Source organism: Acanthochromis polyacanthus, chromosome 14 (assembly GCF_021347895.1).
Source record: "Acanthochromis polyacanthus isolate Apoly-LR-REF ecotype Palm Island chromosome 14, KAUST_Apoly_ChrSc, whole genome shotgun sequence".
NCBI classification, from domain to species: domain Eukaryota; kingdom Metazoa; phylum Chordata; class Actinopteri; family Pomacentridae; genus Acanthochromis; species Acanthochromis polyacanthus.
Window position 1 is genome coordinate 10,888,305 of NC_067126.1, and position 17,255 is coordinate 10,905,559.

Here is a 17,255-nt window from a genome sequence, read left to right on the forward strand (position 1 = left end):
TTCAAAGTCGTAGGAAATTAAATCTCCTCTAATGCCTTTAAGGTCTGTTTAATGTACCGGTACTTAATTTTAATAGTTTCCTTTTGTTTTTTGTTTTCTACATAATTTTTGACTTCTATGTCTCTCTACGTCTCTATTTCAATTACAGACATTTATTTTAGCTTACGGTATTTATTTTTCTGATTCTATCTCATTTTTCCTCATCAGGTGTTGCATGTGTTACATAGGATGATGTTTCCTCAGTTCCTCACTTCTTGTGTTTGCACTTTTTTGTTGTGTTTTTATTTCTGATTTCTGTAAAGCACTGTGTTGTACCTGTGATGTTACCTGAACTTCAATTTGAACTTTTAGTTTGCTGCAACAGGTGTAAAAAAAAAAAGAACAAATAAAAACCCGCATGCATGCATAAAGTGACAAACTGTGGCCTCTGGGTGGAGACAGTCAGACTGCTGTAGGTAAATCTCTCTACTCTGCCGTGCTTTATGTCTTCCACAGTCTTGCAGAAAGCAGCTAATTAGTGAAGCAGCAGCTTCTGTTACTGAGTCCTGGTTTAGCTTCAGCGGTGGGTTTTTGTTATGTAACGTCATGGATCCCAGTTAAAAGTAAGTGGTGACCTGTCTTTCCTGTTTCTTAATTCAGATACATGACATAATAGATACTTTAAATGTGTAATGCCAAAATGAATGTGGTTAAATTATTCCTTATAGAGGATTTATATAGAAACTATTGTCTGACAAGTTGAATTCTTAGATGAATATCAGTGCAACATTGGATTCAGCTTAATACAAAATCATTGCTAAGTGCTGTAGACAATTTCAATTTATAGAAACCATAAAGACAATGAATTCAGGAAGTTCATTACAAACATACTTCTTTGGTCTCAGTAGTTGGAGCTAGAAGTTCACAAATATGTTAATATCAGCAAAGTCAGTGTAATATTGTGATATACAAAAAGCTGTAAAAATGTCTTTTAAAAACACAAGAAAGTGTTAAAGTTACTGTGTGTGCAGCAAAGCTCTATCTCCAACCTTTTAATACCTTCCTGTCTGTCTGCATATATAACTTTTTCAACTTTTGATGAAACAATCCCTCTCTGTCCAGCCTTCATCCCCTTGAATCCTCTCATACCGCCTCTCCTCTAAGCTCCCTGTGCTTACACACGTGGACAAAATTGTTGGTACCCCTCAGTTAAAGAAGGAAAAACCCACAATTCTCACTGAAATCACTTGAAACTCACAAAAGTAACAATAAATAAAAATTTATTGAAAATTAAATCATCAAAAACAGCCATTACTTTTGAATTGTTGATTAACATAATTATTTAAAAAAACAAACTAATGAAACAGGCCTGGACAAAAATGATGGTACCTCTATAAAAGATTGAAAACTATTTGACCAGAGTGACATGATTAACTCAGGTGTGTCATTTAATTGACATCACAGGTGTTTCCAAACTCATAATCAGTCAGTCTGCCTATTTAAAGGGAGACAAGTAGTCACCCTGCTGTTTGGTGAAAAGGTGTGTACCACACTGAACATGGACAACAGAAAGCGAAGGAGAGAATTGTCCCAGGACATCCGAAAAAAAAATGATAGACAAACATCTTAAAGGTAAAGGCTATAAGACCATCTCTAAACAGCTTGAAGTTCCTGTGACAACAGTGGCTCATATTATTCAGAAGTTCAAGACCCACGGGACAGTAGCCAACCTCCCTGGACGTGGCCGCAAGAGGAAAATTGATGACAAATTGAAGAGACGGATCGTTGGAATTGTATCCAAAGAGCCCAGAGCAACCTCCAAAGAAATTAAAGGTGAACTCCAAGGCCAAGGTACATCAGTGTCAGATCGCACCATTCGTCGTTGTTTGAGCCAAAGTGGACTTCATGGGAGACGACCAAGGAGGACACCACTGCTGAAAAAAACTCATAAAAAAGCCAGACTGGAATTTGCAAAAATGCATGTTGACAAGCCACAAAGCTTCTGGGAGAATGTCCTTTGGACAGATGAGACCAAACTGGAGCTTTTTGGTAAGGCACATCAACTCTATGTTCATAGACTCAAAAACCAAGCATACGAAGAAAAGAACACTGTCCCTACGGTGAAACATGGAGGAGGCTCAGTAATGTTTTGGGGCTGCTTTGCTGCATCTGGCACAGGGTGTCTTGAAAGTGTGCAAGGTACGATGAAATCTGAAGACTATCAAGGCATTCTGGAGAGAAATGTGCTGCCTAGTGTCAGAAAGCTTGGTCTCAGTCGCAGGTCATGGGTCTTCCAACAGGACAACGATCCAGAACACACAGCCAAAAACACCCAAGAATGGCTGAGAGAAAAGCGTTGGACTATTCTAAAGTGGCCTTCTATGAGCCCAGATCTGAATCCCATTGAACATATGTGGAAGGAGCTGAAACATGCCATTTGGAGAAGACACCCATCAAACCTGAGACAACTGGAGCTGTTTGCTCATGAGGAGTGGGCCAAAATACCTGTTGACAGCTGCAGAACGCTCATTGACAAATACAGAAATCGTTTAATTGCAGTGATTGCCTCAAAAGGTTGTGCAACAAAATATTAAGTTATGGGTACCATCATTTTTGTCCAGCCCTATTTCATTAGTTTGTTTTTTTAAATAATTATGTTAATCAACAATTCAAAAGTGATGGCTGATTTTGATTATTTAATTTTCAATAAATTTTTATTTATTGTTACTTTTGTGAGTTTCAAGTGATTTCAGTGAGAATTGTGGGTTTTTCCTTCTTTAACTGAGGGGTACCAACAATTTTGTCCACGTGTGTATATGCAAAGTGGATGTCTTGACTGCCAAACAAGGTATTTGGTTTCTGACAGCTAGTCTTATCTTTACTGAAAGGTTCAGTCACTCACTTAACCTTGAAACGCAACACTTCAGGTTGACAGCTCGATGATTGGAAGTAGAAATTTTGAAGAATGTTTGAAGATAAATTTGCTTTCAGATTCCATTTTTTTCTGTTTTTCTCCTCCTTTTAAACTAAATATTGTTTGTATTTCTTACCATGTTAGACTGTAACCACGTACTGTTTGGTATGATTCTTGTAGCTCTGCTCTTGTGGTTGTTGCTGATTTCTGATAACTCTTATTAATCTGAGAGGAAGCAGTGAAATGCGAGTTCAGTCCGTGATGTGCATTTGCATCCATACGTGCTCTGCATATGTCCCCATGTGCCCTTTTACCTCCTTTTCGCCTGCTGCAGCTCCAGACGTGACCGTGCATCTTCAGTGTGTGTGTGTGTGTGTGTGTGGGTGTAAACGTGCATGTGTCAGCAGAAGCGGCACACTCCCATTAAAAAGGAATAGTGGTGGGAGGGAAAGGGTTTCGGTAGATGACGTTTGGCCCAGCAGCTGGGAGCTGCTCCCAGCTTTTATTCCTCCTTGACCCGTGCTGACCCGGCACTCGCCCTGATGTCACACACACACTCTCACACACCTGCACATAGTCAGTCACATGACACACACACACACACACACACACACACACACACACACACACACACACACACACACACACACACACACACACACACATATATGTAAATGTGGATATTTGCTGAAAACACACACACACACACACACACACACACACATACACATACACACGAACTGTGTTGAAAAGGCCAGGCCCTGTGGGGACGATCTATTATGACTTAATCAGAGGGCTGAGTGTGTGTGACTGTGTGTGTGTGTGAGTGTGTGTGTGTGTGTGTGTGTGTGTGTGTGTGTGTGTGTGTGTGTGTGTGTGTGTGTGTGTGTGTGTGTGTGTGTGACTGTGTGTGTGTGTGTGTGTGTGTGTACCTGTTTCTGCTATCTCGGTGGGGACTCGTGTCACGGTGGGGACCAAAAATGAGGTCCCCACGGGGGAAACAGTGTTTTCTTGGCCATGTTGTTGTTACTGAAAAAAGTAAAAGTGCAAAAACGTTTCTTTAGGGTTAGGCATTGTTTTGGTCTGGGTTAAGGTTGGGGTTAGGGTAAGGGTTAGGGGTTAGATATGAATGGGAGTCAATGGTAAGTCCCCACGGGAATAGCAGAACCAGACATGTGTGTGTGTGTCGAACTCACTATTTGTAAAATATGGAGACAGTAGAGCTGTGAAGGTGAAATTTCATGATCATGTTTCTATCCCATGACTAAACGATTAGCTCATTATTTCCCAAAAAATTCCCAGATTCTTTTTTCCCATATTTACCCTGTGCTCCAGATGTGTAAGATTTTTCACGTAATGTTCAAAGAATGTCTAAAAACATTTCCAAAATGTTCCTGTAAAGGTAACAGTAAATTAAGACATAACTTTTTAACATTCATACATGTTTGGGGATGCTGTCAGGTTATATTGCATGGAAACAAAGAAAAAACATTCTCAAAACAACATTAAAGAAATATTTTCCAGATGTAATTGAGGCCTCAGATAATTTTTCTTTTCAGAAAACTGTCCTGTATTGTGCCATTTTCCTTGCAATTCTTGTATAAAACCTTCTGCTACCTATTAGAAGACCAGTACGGGAACTAAAAACACTGACCACATGACTAGAATTTTGCACAACTTCCTCAGAACATTTTTAAAACACAAACATATCTTGGAAATTGAAATCAGACGGGAGGATGTAAGTGGTAGAAGCACATGTCTGTGCTTTAGCATTAACCAGACATTGTATTGTGTATCACTGTGTTAGCAAGTATGTGGCAATTTCTATATTTGATGTGTTGATTTTCCGGCAAACAGTTCAATCAAACTGAATCTTTTGAAATATTTAGTGGATTTAGTGTGTATTTGTCAGTTATCAATCAAAAAAAACCACATTTTGCAGGTTCCAGAAACTAAAATGTGAAGATTTGTAGCTTTTCTTAGTTTTATCTGATTCTAAACTAAACATCTTTGGGTTTTGGAGAGTTGGTTGGCAAAAATATCAACAATCTGCAGATGTTATGTGCGTTAGTGATTGGCATGTTTCACCATTTTCTGTCAAATCAGACAGTTGTAGCGCAGTTTTTTTCTTTGAAAACTGCAATTCCACAGATTTCTTCCAAGTCCCTGTGGAGGTTTTATTGCTCCGAGTTATGCGGTAAATCCCAGCGATGTGTGCTGCTTTTGTTGACTGCTGAATCACTCCATCTCCATTACACCAAACACAAGCCTACAGGAAACAGCAGGTGGTATGTGCATATATGTGTGTGTGTGTGTGTGTGTGTGTGTGTGTGTGTGTGTGTGTGTGGGTGTGGGTGCGCGCTCTAACATGTTTTGATGCTGCCTCCTTAAGTGACCAAGAGGCCACCGGCCCTAAGGCCAACCTTTTGTGCCATCAGCGTCCTCGGTGACCTCGTCCCATCCCCCTCCACACATCACACGGCCTGCTCTGGTCTGTTTGGCTTCTCTCTGTAGGTAGCAGCATGTGTCGGAGCTGTTAGTATAGTATTATGCCTGTAAAGTGTGTGTGTGTGTGTGTGTGTGTGTGTGTGTGTGTGTGTGTGTGTGTGTGTGTGTGTGTGTGTGGTTGGTACCAGCTGGTCAAGCTCTTCCTCTGCCTGTATCCACCCTCAGACCTTGTTAAGGGGCTGGAGTAATCCTTTTCTCGCCTGCATCAGTGTTTATCCAGACTGAAGATGTGCTGCAGCCTCTGCTCCGCCTGTTTCTTTACCAACAGACATCTATTAATCCGTTCTTCTGCCTGGATTATCCCCAAACCCACTCCTTTCCCCTTGTCTTTCTCAGTCGATTCATTTTAGACACTGTAAAAAAAAAAACAACAGCGGGGTGGGGGAGGAGGGAGGGAGGCTTCGCTGGATTCATGCATTTTGAAAGGATTTTCTGGAGAGGGTTGCTGTGAAACATTTGTCTTGAGAAGGACAGTTATTGTAAGTGGTGCTAATTGATCTTAATGAAAGCCAGACACACAAACATGCAGATATTGAAAGAGCTGTGATTAACACATAAATATGAAATCATGAGTTTAACCACATTTAACTTTGGATTGTTGGATTCTCTGCTTAAAATTCACCTTGCTATGCAAAATGCTACAGATGACATATGTTCTGAAGTGGTTCCATTTAAATACAACAGAACTGAATTAAAGTAAAACATCAGGTCTGGTAATCCATTGTCTACAAAGAAAGTGTCAATTTAAACCTATAATATTCAACATCTGTGCATTAAGATATTTAGAAAAGATTAGACCGGGTATTAAGCAGGTTTTGGATTTGTGAGCTCACATTATTCCAAATGTTTCCAAGAAAATCTGGAACTTTCTAGTTGTCAGTTGATGGTGCCATATGCCATTTGCATTTACAGGTACTTCACATTTGAATAAAGTTATGTTACCTGCTGTAACCGGAAAACAGTAAGACCTGGATGATATGTTTTTGTACTTTCATTTTCTTGCTTGTACTGCTTGTGATGAATGTCAGCTAGTTAGTGCAATTCTTTCGACCTTGGATAACGGTTCAACTCCACCCAATGATATTGGTTGTATGGAACAGAAGACAGTAGATCAAATGATTAGTTAGCAATTTACATGACACTGGGTATTTCATTAGAATAAAATGCCGTAACAGGAGTGTATGTAACTGAATGTAAAATACCTCATTTTGTGGGCTTTGGGAAAGACTACGGATGCGTGTGAGAATACCAGATCTGTTGCCACGAGCCATCTGGTCTTTGTACAACCAAAATTTGTAATCTTGGGACAATGTCAGACTTGTTAGTGGCGGGTGTTGGACTCCTCCAAGATTGCCTCTTGTGTCTGATCCTCTTTGTTATATCTGCTAATGGCATCTGGAGGACGTCCAGTTTATAAACTTCAGTGTCTCTTTTCTTGCAAATTAGGTGGTTCTGCTGGCTTTATCAGACCTTTAGTATGCAAAAGTTATCTACCAGAAACTGGTGGTTTTCTCCCTCTGGGTTGAGCTGTAGCCAAAAGCAAAGGATTTAAAGTGTCCCAGGATCTTGAAAAATGGAGATTCAGTGTTAATTTTGGCCTTGTGAATGTCCTTTACTGCACATTTCAACCCTCACCTGTGGTAATTTCTGGTTGGTACCTGATAGATTGAGGATTTAAGTCGGCAAAATGCCGTGTGGTGGTTGAGCTTAACTTTGGAGATATGGTGAGGATCTATCTAGGGACATCTAGAGGGAGATCGGAGGAAATTTTCTGCTCCTGAACATCAAAAACATCCAGCTGAAGGGGTTCAAGCATCTGAGTAGCATACCTAACAGGCTCTTTTATTGGAGGTTTTCCATAAATCACTGGTGGGATTAGACATTTCATCTGGCTGGTGAACACCTCGAGATCCCCAAGAAGAAACTGGAAAAGTTTGCTAGGGAGAGTGATGTCTGGAATTCCCTGATTAGCCTGTTAACATCCAGATAAGAGGAAGAAACCTGATGGATGGCTGCACAATACTTTGTCCGTGACCCTGATTTCCGCCTGAGTTGCATCACATAGATGCTAATCAGCAGTGGTGGTGGAAACAACAACACCCATGATTCATTGCTACTCCACAACATCAACAACTATGCCTTTTGGTATTGTTTATGATTGAGGGACCCTCGCTGCAAGAATGACAAACTCTGCATTTAAATCATTGAAATTAAATCTTCTTTTAGCAGGAAAGGCAAGAAATAGAAAAGACGCAACACACGCAAGGATATTCAATGTGAAAAACATCACTAAAAATGCACACTTGAAAGTTTAAATTCAGTTTGAACATCTTTTAAAATTCACTATATGCTGCAGAATATTAAAAAAGGCAATCGTCTCAAGTTAAAGGGGCATTATTAGCCAGTCCTAACATCCGGTCTGATCAAAAGCAGTTCCAGGTTTGTTAAAGTACATTCTATACTGATACAGAGATATTCATAAACAAAAATAATAATGTGCTGTTGTGTTGTATGCAGTGAAGAATACTAATAAATGATGAATGTAATGAAATATAGAGCACAAGGAGTTCTGTATTTTATTCACTCAATCTTTTATTGGTATGGATGCAAATTCAGGTTTCAACGTGCCCTATTCTACTGTTTGTATGTGGTTGTGTTAATTCAGGCTGTAAATCATGTTGTGAGGAGTGTTTTCCTTGTGATTCCTGATATTGTTTAGTAAATTTCAGACTTAACGTGTTCATCAGCTAGTTTCTAAGTAAGATTGCTGCATGAAGGATATATATTTTGACCAAAAGCCTGATAAACTTGCCATGTATGTCCTTTTTCTGTCCAATAAAAATGGGCTGGGCTGAAGAAATTCATGTACACACTACAGTGAGATAATGTTGGATTATCTCAGTTGCAGAATCAATTAAAGAAGAGCTCATTAAAACACACATCCATTTTTGAAACAGTTGTAAGAACAGCTGTACCAGACGAACACAAAGACTTAAACTGACTCAGATGTGCAATTAGTGGCTCCACTTTCCCTGCAGTGATCGATTTGTCAGATTAGGTGGTGCTTCCATATGCTTCCTCCTTTGTTTGATGCAGGAATGCAGCTCAGGTCAAACAAAACTCCTCAGATTTATCTTGTGCAAACAGCAGCAGCTACACTGAGCAGCGCTGCGTCGTACAGGCCTGGTAAGGTGCAGGAAGGCAGGCGGCTGGCCGGGAGTAGGACACCTGTTCACCCTGCGACTAGAAGCAGATGGTCCACAAGGCGGCTGCTCCCCAGGGGGAAACCCTGTCAGCTGAGCCCCAATTAAGGAGTCACTGCGAGTCAGAGAGGAGCTGGGGGTGGGGCTGGATGACGACGGAGGCTCCAGAGGGAAGTCTAACACTAATAAAATAACTGTAATGTGATAAATGGACAAAATGGGCCGTGGCAGTGTTGTACATCAGCTGTTTTTTTAGTGAGTATCTCTTTTTTAATGACTTAAGTGCTTCCCCTCCTCCATAGATGGTAAATCCAAACCACAAGTAATAAAAGCTACAACTTATTTCTGACAGCATTCATAATTTATGGCACAAATTCTTGTACAGTGCTCCCACATGCCCAAAATGAGTAATCATTAATTTCGTAGTGGAGTATTTCAACCTGTAAATTTATCTGTCAACATTTTCTGAACTCTGAAAGCTTACAAATATAAAACCTGAAAACAAATAATGTGTCATTAAGTGATTATATATTAGCTTGCAGTTGTTGGAAAGGGTATATACACGGTACATAGTAAATCTAAAATGCAATAAATCCAAGAAAATTAACAAAGAGATAATAGAACATAATGTCAGATGTGGTATGTTTTGGTACCTTTGCTAAATGTTGAGTGTTACTATGTTGGTGAAACACTGCATGCTTCACAATGCAAGACAAATTACAGACAAATCTGACAGTAAAATGAAATAAAATGAGAGAAAACACACCATTATACACTGCAAAATAATAATAAAAAAAAAGGTGGATAAAATAGGAATATTCCAACAGCTGCTATGGGAAAGGCCATCTGTAAAATAACAGACAATAACCATCCAACCATAAAAGGCAGTAATGTTGCATACTAATACATTTTGTAACCTTAATTTTACATGAAATTCCAAATTTGTGGTTTTATCATGTTTAATGAAGGTTATTTACTTGTGTTAAAACAATGAAATTATTTTTGAACTATAATAAGAATAATATATTTAAAATACTAAATAGTTTTATATATCTCTCATTTAACAAACAAATACCAATACTTGGTTTGGTTCATTGACTTTAAGTTTCTAGTTTTAGACATATAGTTAAAATACTGAACTTTGACGAAATAAAGCAAAACAAAAATATATTATTTATGAATCCATACATATTTATGATAGTATTTTTTATTTTCTAAATGTTATTTTACATTCTATATTTAAATTGAGGTTTTTTTTTTATTTCTTGTAATGTCATAGATACTTTCAGGAATTACAAAAATACACAAAAGCAAATTGTGTAAAATAATAAGAAAAAATCCTATAAAACTACCAATTTTTGATTCTGAAACATAAAACAACAGTGATTTATAAAAACCTATAATTTAGAACAAAATTCTACTTCTGGTGTGGTTAAAATTCCTCAGTGTATGTTGCGACAAATTTGAAGTCATTCTCATTGCATGTGTTAAATACTTCATGTGTGCTACATTATTTGGTGCGTATTTCAGTCATTTTTAGCCTCATGAGCTCATTGTGTAGAAAAAAAAAACATTTTACACTGTGGTTTAAGCAACCAGCACAAAAACAGTCCTCAGTTGACAGTCTTCAGTGTTTGTGTTTCACAAGCTCTAGCGCATTTGCATGAACTTTATTGCGTCTCTGTGAACAGACCACAATAGCAGCAATAAATCTGTTTCAAACATGCTGCCACCTAGTGTGTTTGGAAAAGTAAACAGTTTACTTTGGAGAAGTTAAATTTGCATGTTAATACGGATGACATTTACGGTAAAAACTTCAAGTGGTGCCCATCCCCGAGAGATAAACGCTGAAATGGGAACTACGCATGGCCAGCAGATTTGCATGGCCTGGGCTTCCCAGCTGGGATAGGCTTGGTTGCTTTTTCAAATCAAAAACGGAGACATTTGTGTATTTTGGTGGATTGGGCCATGATTCTGGTTGAGTGAACATTTACTGAGTGTGCAAAGGTCTGCATCATGGATGACGGAACATTAACGGGAGGAAACACATTGATAACAGTTTTGGCAAACAATGAAGACAGATGTTGTGCATGTTGTTGGTGTTTGATGCTTTCAGAGTGGGAAGAGAGTGAAGGGAAAAAGCCAAAAGTTATGAAAAACACAACATAAAGTAGTGCGAATATTGCCTTTGTCACTCAACATAATAATAACAATAACTGTGACGACATTTAATAATAGTAAAAATAATAGTAAAGTCCTGAGCGAGTGCTGACAGCAGATCTGCTCCAGGCTCCTAACAGTAAAATGGGATCTCAAGACACAGTCAAAACAAGTTCAGACCTGCAGTGTAAAGACTGCTGTTCCTGATTCAGGTAGTTGTCTACACCTTGACTGTCATGTTTGTTATGTTCTATGGCTTTTGTCAGTATTGATACTAACACTGAAACACAACAGAGACTCAAGGAAAATGAACAAAAACGGATTCAGTAATGACAGAGGTACTTCTTATGTGCAATAGCAGCATTTGCATGTGTATTTCTACATGGATGTAGTTAATATTACTACGTTTTTTTGTGAATGCAGCCTGCAAATAGCAGGGGAAGTTAGCTTGGTTTGTCTTAAGATATGATCTCTCAAAATGTGACTGCTGGCATCTATAAATCTAAATTTTTTTGCCATGCATTTCTACGTTTCTGAATCTTCACCATCATAAATCAGGTGTGGAAAGAGTCCGATGTGCACACTGCTCTTGCCATCTGCATCAAACCGCGTCATCAACATATCATAAACTAAACATTCACTATCTTAAGAACATTAAGAAAAATTATAAATATAAGGTAAATCAAGTGATTTACTGTAATAAAACTGTAATAAAAGTGTGATAGTCAATCTACAAAATGACAGAAAGTAAGTATTTCATAAAAATGCAGTAGTGTTGCATAATTAATGCACTTTCTAGTCCTAATTTTAGATGAAATCCTATGATTTTTTTTAAACTTTTTTACTGTCTAATGAAGGATATACTTGTGTAACAAGAATGAAACTGCCTGAAAAAGCATAGTAAGAATATATTACTAGTGATAAATAAAACATTTCTACACAATTTCAGAACCAATACTAATTTTTTTGATTAACTTTATTTAATTTTGTAGTTAATAAAATCTGACATGTTCATTTCTTCATCTATTTGTCATTTCTGCCCCCAAAAAATGAGCATTGAGCTCCTCTTAAAGATGCAGGAGTTTTCAAACTGTAGGAATGTTTAATTATGATAAAAAATTTTGTAAAGTAAAACCTGACTCTCCAGACATGTTTGGTATAATTTGTGCAAGTGCAACAGGCTGAGTACTTTTTTGCCAAAGTTAGAATCACTGAAATATTGCTGTATTTCAACTGATGTGGTGGTTTTTCCAAATAACAGGGCGGAAACTGAAGAAAGTGGCACATGTGGGAATAATCATGCATCAAAGTTCGAGACTGAAAGACAAAAACAGTGTTCCTCAGTCAGATAAAACCAAATTAAACAAATGTGAAAGCTGCCAAAGTTTTCTACCAGGTGAGATGACTAACAGGAAGCAGGTGTGTAGAAAGGCAGGTGCAGGTGGTCGGCTACAAATACACTCCTCCAAGGTTCTACTATTCTCCCCAACATGACTTTTCAGGCCACCAAAGTTAGTTTTAAAAAGTCCAGTCCGAAGACTAGAGATGATCTGGGCTCAGTTGTAGCATCTTCTGGTCTACATTGTTGGCTAGCAAATATTTGTTTGAAGCCGGAAACACGACAAACTTCGCTTTCAAGTAATGTGGAAGAAGTTAGCAGAGCCAGAGTAATCTGCCAAGTTGTTGGTGCAAGTGATCTGGAGTCTGGTGTATTTTGATCTGAGTGATACTCAGTACATTTACATGAGGCCTTTAATTCCTCTTTAATTTGGAATTAAAGTTAATTCCGCTTTAAAATCTCCTTGTAAACACTTAATTCCAAATTAAAAAGTTAATTCTGAATAAACTTCATTCCGAATAAACTACCCGGTTTATTCCAATGTTAATTCCAAATAAACTAATTCCTGTGTACATTCTATTCATGTATACAGTTAATTCCGCTTTAGTTCATTTGGTCATTCTGCGCATGCTTGGCTCCTCATGTAACGATGACGTAGCGACGTACACATTCTGCGAGCTTACTGGTGCGAGCACATTCTTGCAACTTCAACAGAAGTAGTACACCATTGTCAAGTCGCTGTTTCAAAACGACAATAAAAAGCAAAGCGAAAAGCGTGCTTATCAGTTGTTCCTCCATGTTGTTGGGGAAAAGAAATGCTGCGGCAAATGGAGTTTGTTTTCTTCCGGTAAGCAAGGATACGTCACGTCCACTCCCTGTCCAATCAGAATCTTTTCCATCACCCAAACGTGCGGTCCATGTAAACCTTAATTCAGAATTAATATTTCCATGTAAACATGAAGCACAAAACTTTTATTCTGAATGAGTTAATTCCAATTTAGAAAACTTCATGTAACCTTGGCCATTGAACCATGAGCGCAAGACCAGGGGGGTATTCCACGAAGCTGGCTAAAACAGGCTGGGCTTACGCCGGTAAGCGTGGCTTGAACAAGCGGCAACTTTAATCTCAGCTGCAAGTAGTTCCACAAACGAGGCTCAGCTGTTTTTCAGAGACGCTTCTTCAAGCCAGGCTGATCCAAGCTGCGGCTGAGCGCGCGCCCGGGGGAGATACACACGTGGACAAAATTGTTGGTACCCCTCAGTTAAAGAAGGAAAAACCCACAATTCTCACTGAAATCACTTGAAACTCACAAAAGTAACAATAAATAAAAATTTATTGAAAATTAAATCATCAAAAACAGCCATTACTTTTGAATTGTTGATTAACATAATTATTTAAAAAAACAAACTAATGAAACAGGCCTGGACAAAAATGATGGTACCTCTATAAAAGATTGAAAACTATTTGACCAGAGTGACATGATTAACTCAGGTGTGTCATTTAATTGACATCACAGGTGTTTCCAAACTCATAATCAGTCAGTCTGCCTATTTAAAGGGAGACAAGTAGTCACCCTGCTGTTTGGTGAAAAGGTGTGTACCACACTGAACATGGACAACAGAAAGCGAAGGAGAGAATTGTCCCAGGACATCCGAAAAAAATGATAGACAAACATCTTAAAGGTAAAGGCTATAAGACCATCTCTAAACAGCTTGAAGTTCCTGTGACAACAGTGGCTCATATTATTCAGAAGTTCAAGACCCACGGGACAGTAGCCAACCTCCCTGGACGTGGCCGCAAGAGGAAAATTGATGACAAATTGAAGAGACGGATCGTTGGAATTGTATCCAAAGAGCCCAGAGCAACCTCCAAAGAAATTAAAGGTGAACTCCAAGGCCAAGGTACATCAGTGTCAGATCGCACCATTCGTCGTTGTTTGAGCCAAAGTGGACTTCATGGGAGACGACCAAGGAGGACACCACTGCTGAAAAAAACTCATAAAAAAGCCAGACTGGAATTTGCAAAAATGCATGTTGACAAGCCACAAAGCTTCTGGGAGAATGTCCTTTGGACAGATGAGACCAAACTGGAGCTTTTTGGTAAGGCACATCAACTCTATGTTCATAGACTCAAAAACCAAGCATACGAAGAAAAGAACACTGTCCCTACGGTGAAACATGGAGGAGGCTCAGTAATGTTTTGGGGCTGCTTTGCTGCATCTGGCACAGGGTGTCTTGAAAGTGTGCAAGGTACGATGAAATCTGAAGACTATCAAGGCATTCTGGAGAGAAATGTGCTGCCTAGTGTCAGAAAGCTTGGTCTCAGTCGCAGGTCATGGGTCTTCCAACAGGACAACGATCCAGAACACACAGCCAAAAACACCCAAGAATGGCTGAGAGAAAAGCGTTGGACTATTCTAAAGTGGCCTTCTATGAGCCCAGATCTGAATCCCATTGAACATATGTGGAAGGAGCTGAAACATGCCATTTGGAGAAGACACCCATCAAACCTGAGACAACTGGAGCTGTTTGCTCATGAGGAGTGGGCCAAAATACCTGTTGACAGCTGCAGAACGCTCATTGACAAATACAGAAATCGTTTAATGGCAGTGATTGCCTCAAAAGGTTGTGCAACAAAATATTAAGTTATGGGTACCATCATTTTTGTCCAGCCCTATTTCATTAGTTTTTTTTTTTTAAATAGTTATGTTAATCAACAATTCAAAAGTGATGGCTGATTTTGATTATTTAATTTTCAATAAATTTTTATTTATTGTTACTTTTGTGAGTTTCAAGTGATTTCAGTGAGAATTGTGGGTTTTTCCTTCTTTAACTGAGGGGTACCAACAATTTTGTCCACGTGTGTAAAAAGCCCAGACGTGTCGATCGTTGAAACGATGATATTATGTCTAAAAACAGAGCGGAGACTTTCTCGTCGGCGGAGCAGAAACTTCTCACGGAGTTGTACGAGGACTACAGGGAGATTATCACAAGAAAAGGCAACATGGTTGCGATAAATAAAGCTCGAGACGCTGCCTGGCAAAGCATTGCCGACCGTTTAAATGCGGGTTTATTTTCTTTTTAATGAAGCACTTAGTCTGAGCGTACACACGCACACGTCTGAAAATTTAATTTTCAGAGGGCAAGTTTTTGACACCGATTAGGGATAACCCACAACTGCAGTGGTTGATGACTTTTTTTTCCTCAACCTGAAGTTTGTCACACTACTGTGGCCCAGAGGAGATCAATCTTGATGAAATAAAGCTTTTCAAAACCCATTGAAGACATTTTTTATGTGTGTATAAACATACATATATATATATATATATATATATATATGAGAGAAAGAGGCTACAACATAGCCTGGTTTTGTATAATGTGATGGTGGTTTTCACTTTTTACTCTGGTAGGCCTAATTCATGTTCTTGATTTGACAAATATATATCCACCATAGATGAATAAAGCAGCAACATAGGTAACACCGAAAACCAAAGTAGGAATACTTTGGAAAAAAGGGGCAACTTCATGTGGAGATGTTTCATCAAACACTCAAACTTTGAATGAAAAAGCAGAAAAAAACATGTAGGCCTATAGAGGAGATGTCATTTTTATTAGAGATGATAGTGCTACTGTGCCCTACATTTAAATAAGGGAGAAGACACAAATGAGCTTGTACACAAAATAGTTATCTCATCATTTGGCATCACCTTTGGATTATCATCATGATCAGATTGGACCACTGGTAAAAGGAAGGTATTCTTTAAGGAAAACTGTGGCTGTTGTGTCCTGCTTATTTTAAGACAATCTGTGCCTATTCCTGTTACGTGTTGACTGCACTTTGAGGGTGAAAGAAGAAAGAAAATCAGATATTTCCAAGTATTTACTGCTGGTGGATTCGAACCCACGGCGCAATGAAAAGTGAAACCACATTTAATCTACTTAACTACACTTTAACCTCTGAGCCACAGTTGCACACTGTGACAAAATGTGTAGTGTAATATGATATAGTCTGATTCACGGTTATTCCGGCGTTATTTAAATAAGAAAATTTAAAAAAGGTCTCAATGTATGTCACCGAACAAGAACATCACTGATTACAGATCAAGATGAATTTAATGTGTAACATGCGGTTCACAGGCGTCTTTCTGAAGCTCGTCAGAACCTTCTCTGACATGGAGCTAAAGTAAGCTTGATTGTTAGCCTCCCCCGGACCAGGTTTGTCGCTCTGGCTGAGTTACCATGGTTACCAAGCCAGGCTAGCCCTAAGCCTTGTTGGTGGAACTAAACTCTCACTAAAGTTAGCGAAGCTGACCGAAATAAGCCAGGCTTAGACCTAAGCCAGCTTCGTGGAATACCCCCCAGTGAAAGCAAACAAGTCATCATTCACACAAGCAGTTACATGAACGGCATTATCAGATTCATCACTTTCATCCAGAATCAGTTCTCAAGAACTATTGGATGGATTCCAGTGGAATTTTGTACTCGATTTCTTCCTTTTCTGTGGAATTAATCCGACTGACTTTGGTGATTTTCCAGTTTTACCTCCAGCAGCAGCATGATGTTGACAGAGTTCAGCATTCCCGGCAGATGAAACTAAATGATCATGTACCAGTGATTAACACTTTATCAGTAGCACTAAAAGGAAAATTGCTAAATTGAATGCTTGATGCAAACTGCCATGTAAACACATAATTTAAAAGTTCAGTTGCATGAACATATCCCAGGCATGCACCATACTGTTCTCACTTAACATTTTCCACATTTTATTTATTAAGTTCAGTAGTTTCTTTTCATTTTTTTCCCATTTCTTTTATTCTTTGCATGTTCTTTTTGCAATTCATGAAGCTTAAAATTGATTTTAAAGTTGAATCTTTTCCTGTATCCTCATTTTAAAAAAATTATGTGTGTACATTTATTTAATTGTGTGTGTTTTCCATTGAATTATTACTTGTGTACCTTGATAAATAAAGTAGCTAATTGAAATTAAGGTAGTTAATTCTAAATTAAACTTTTCTTTGCTGAACAATAATTCTTTATATTGAATTTATTGCTTATAATTTCCCATATTTTTATTTATTTATTTACTTGACTTACAACTGGGAACGAGTACTAATTTTGTGTCACCTCATGTTAATACATGTGCTGGCATGAC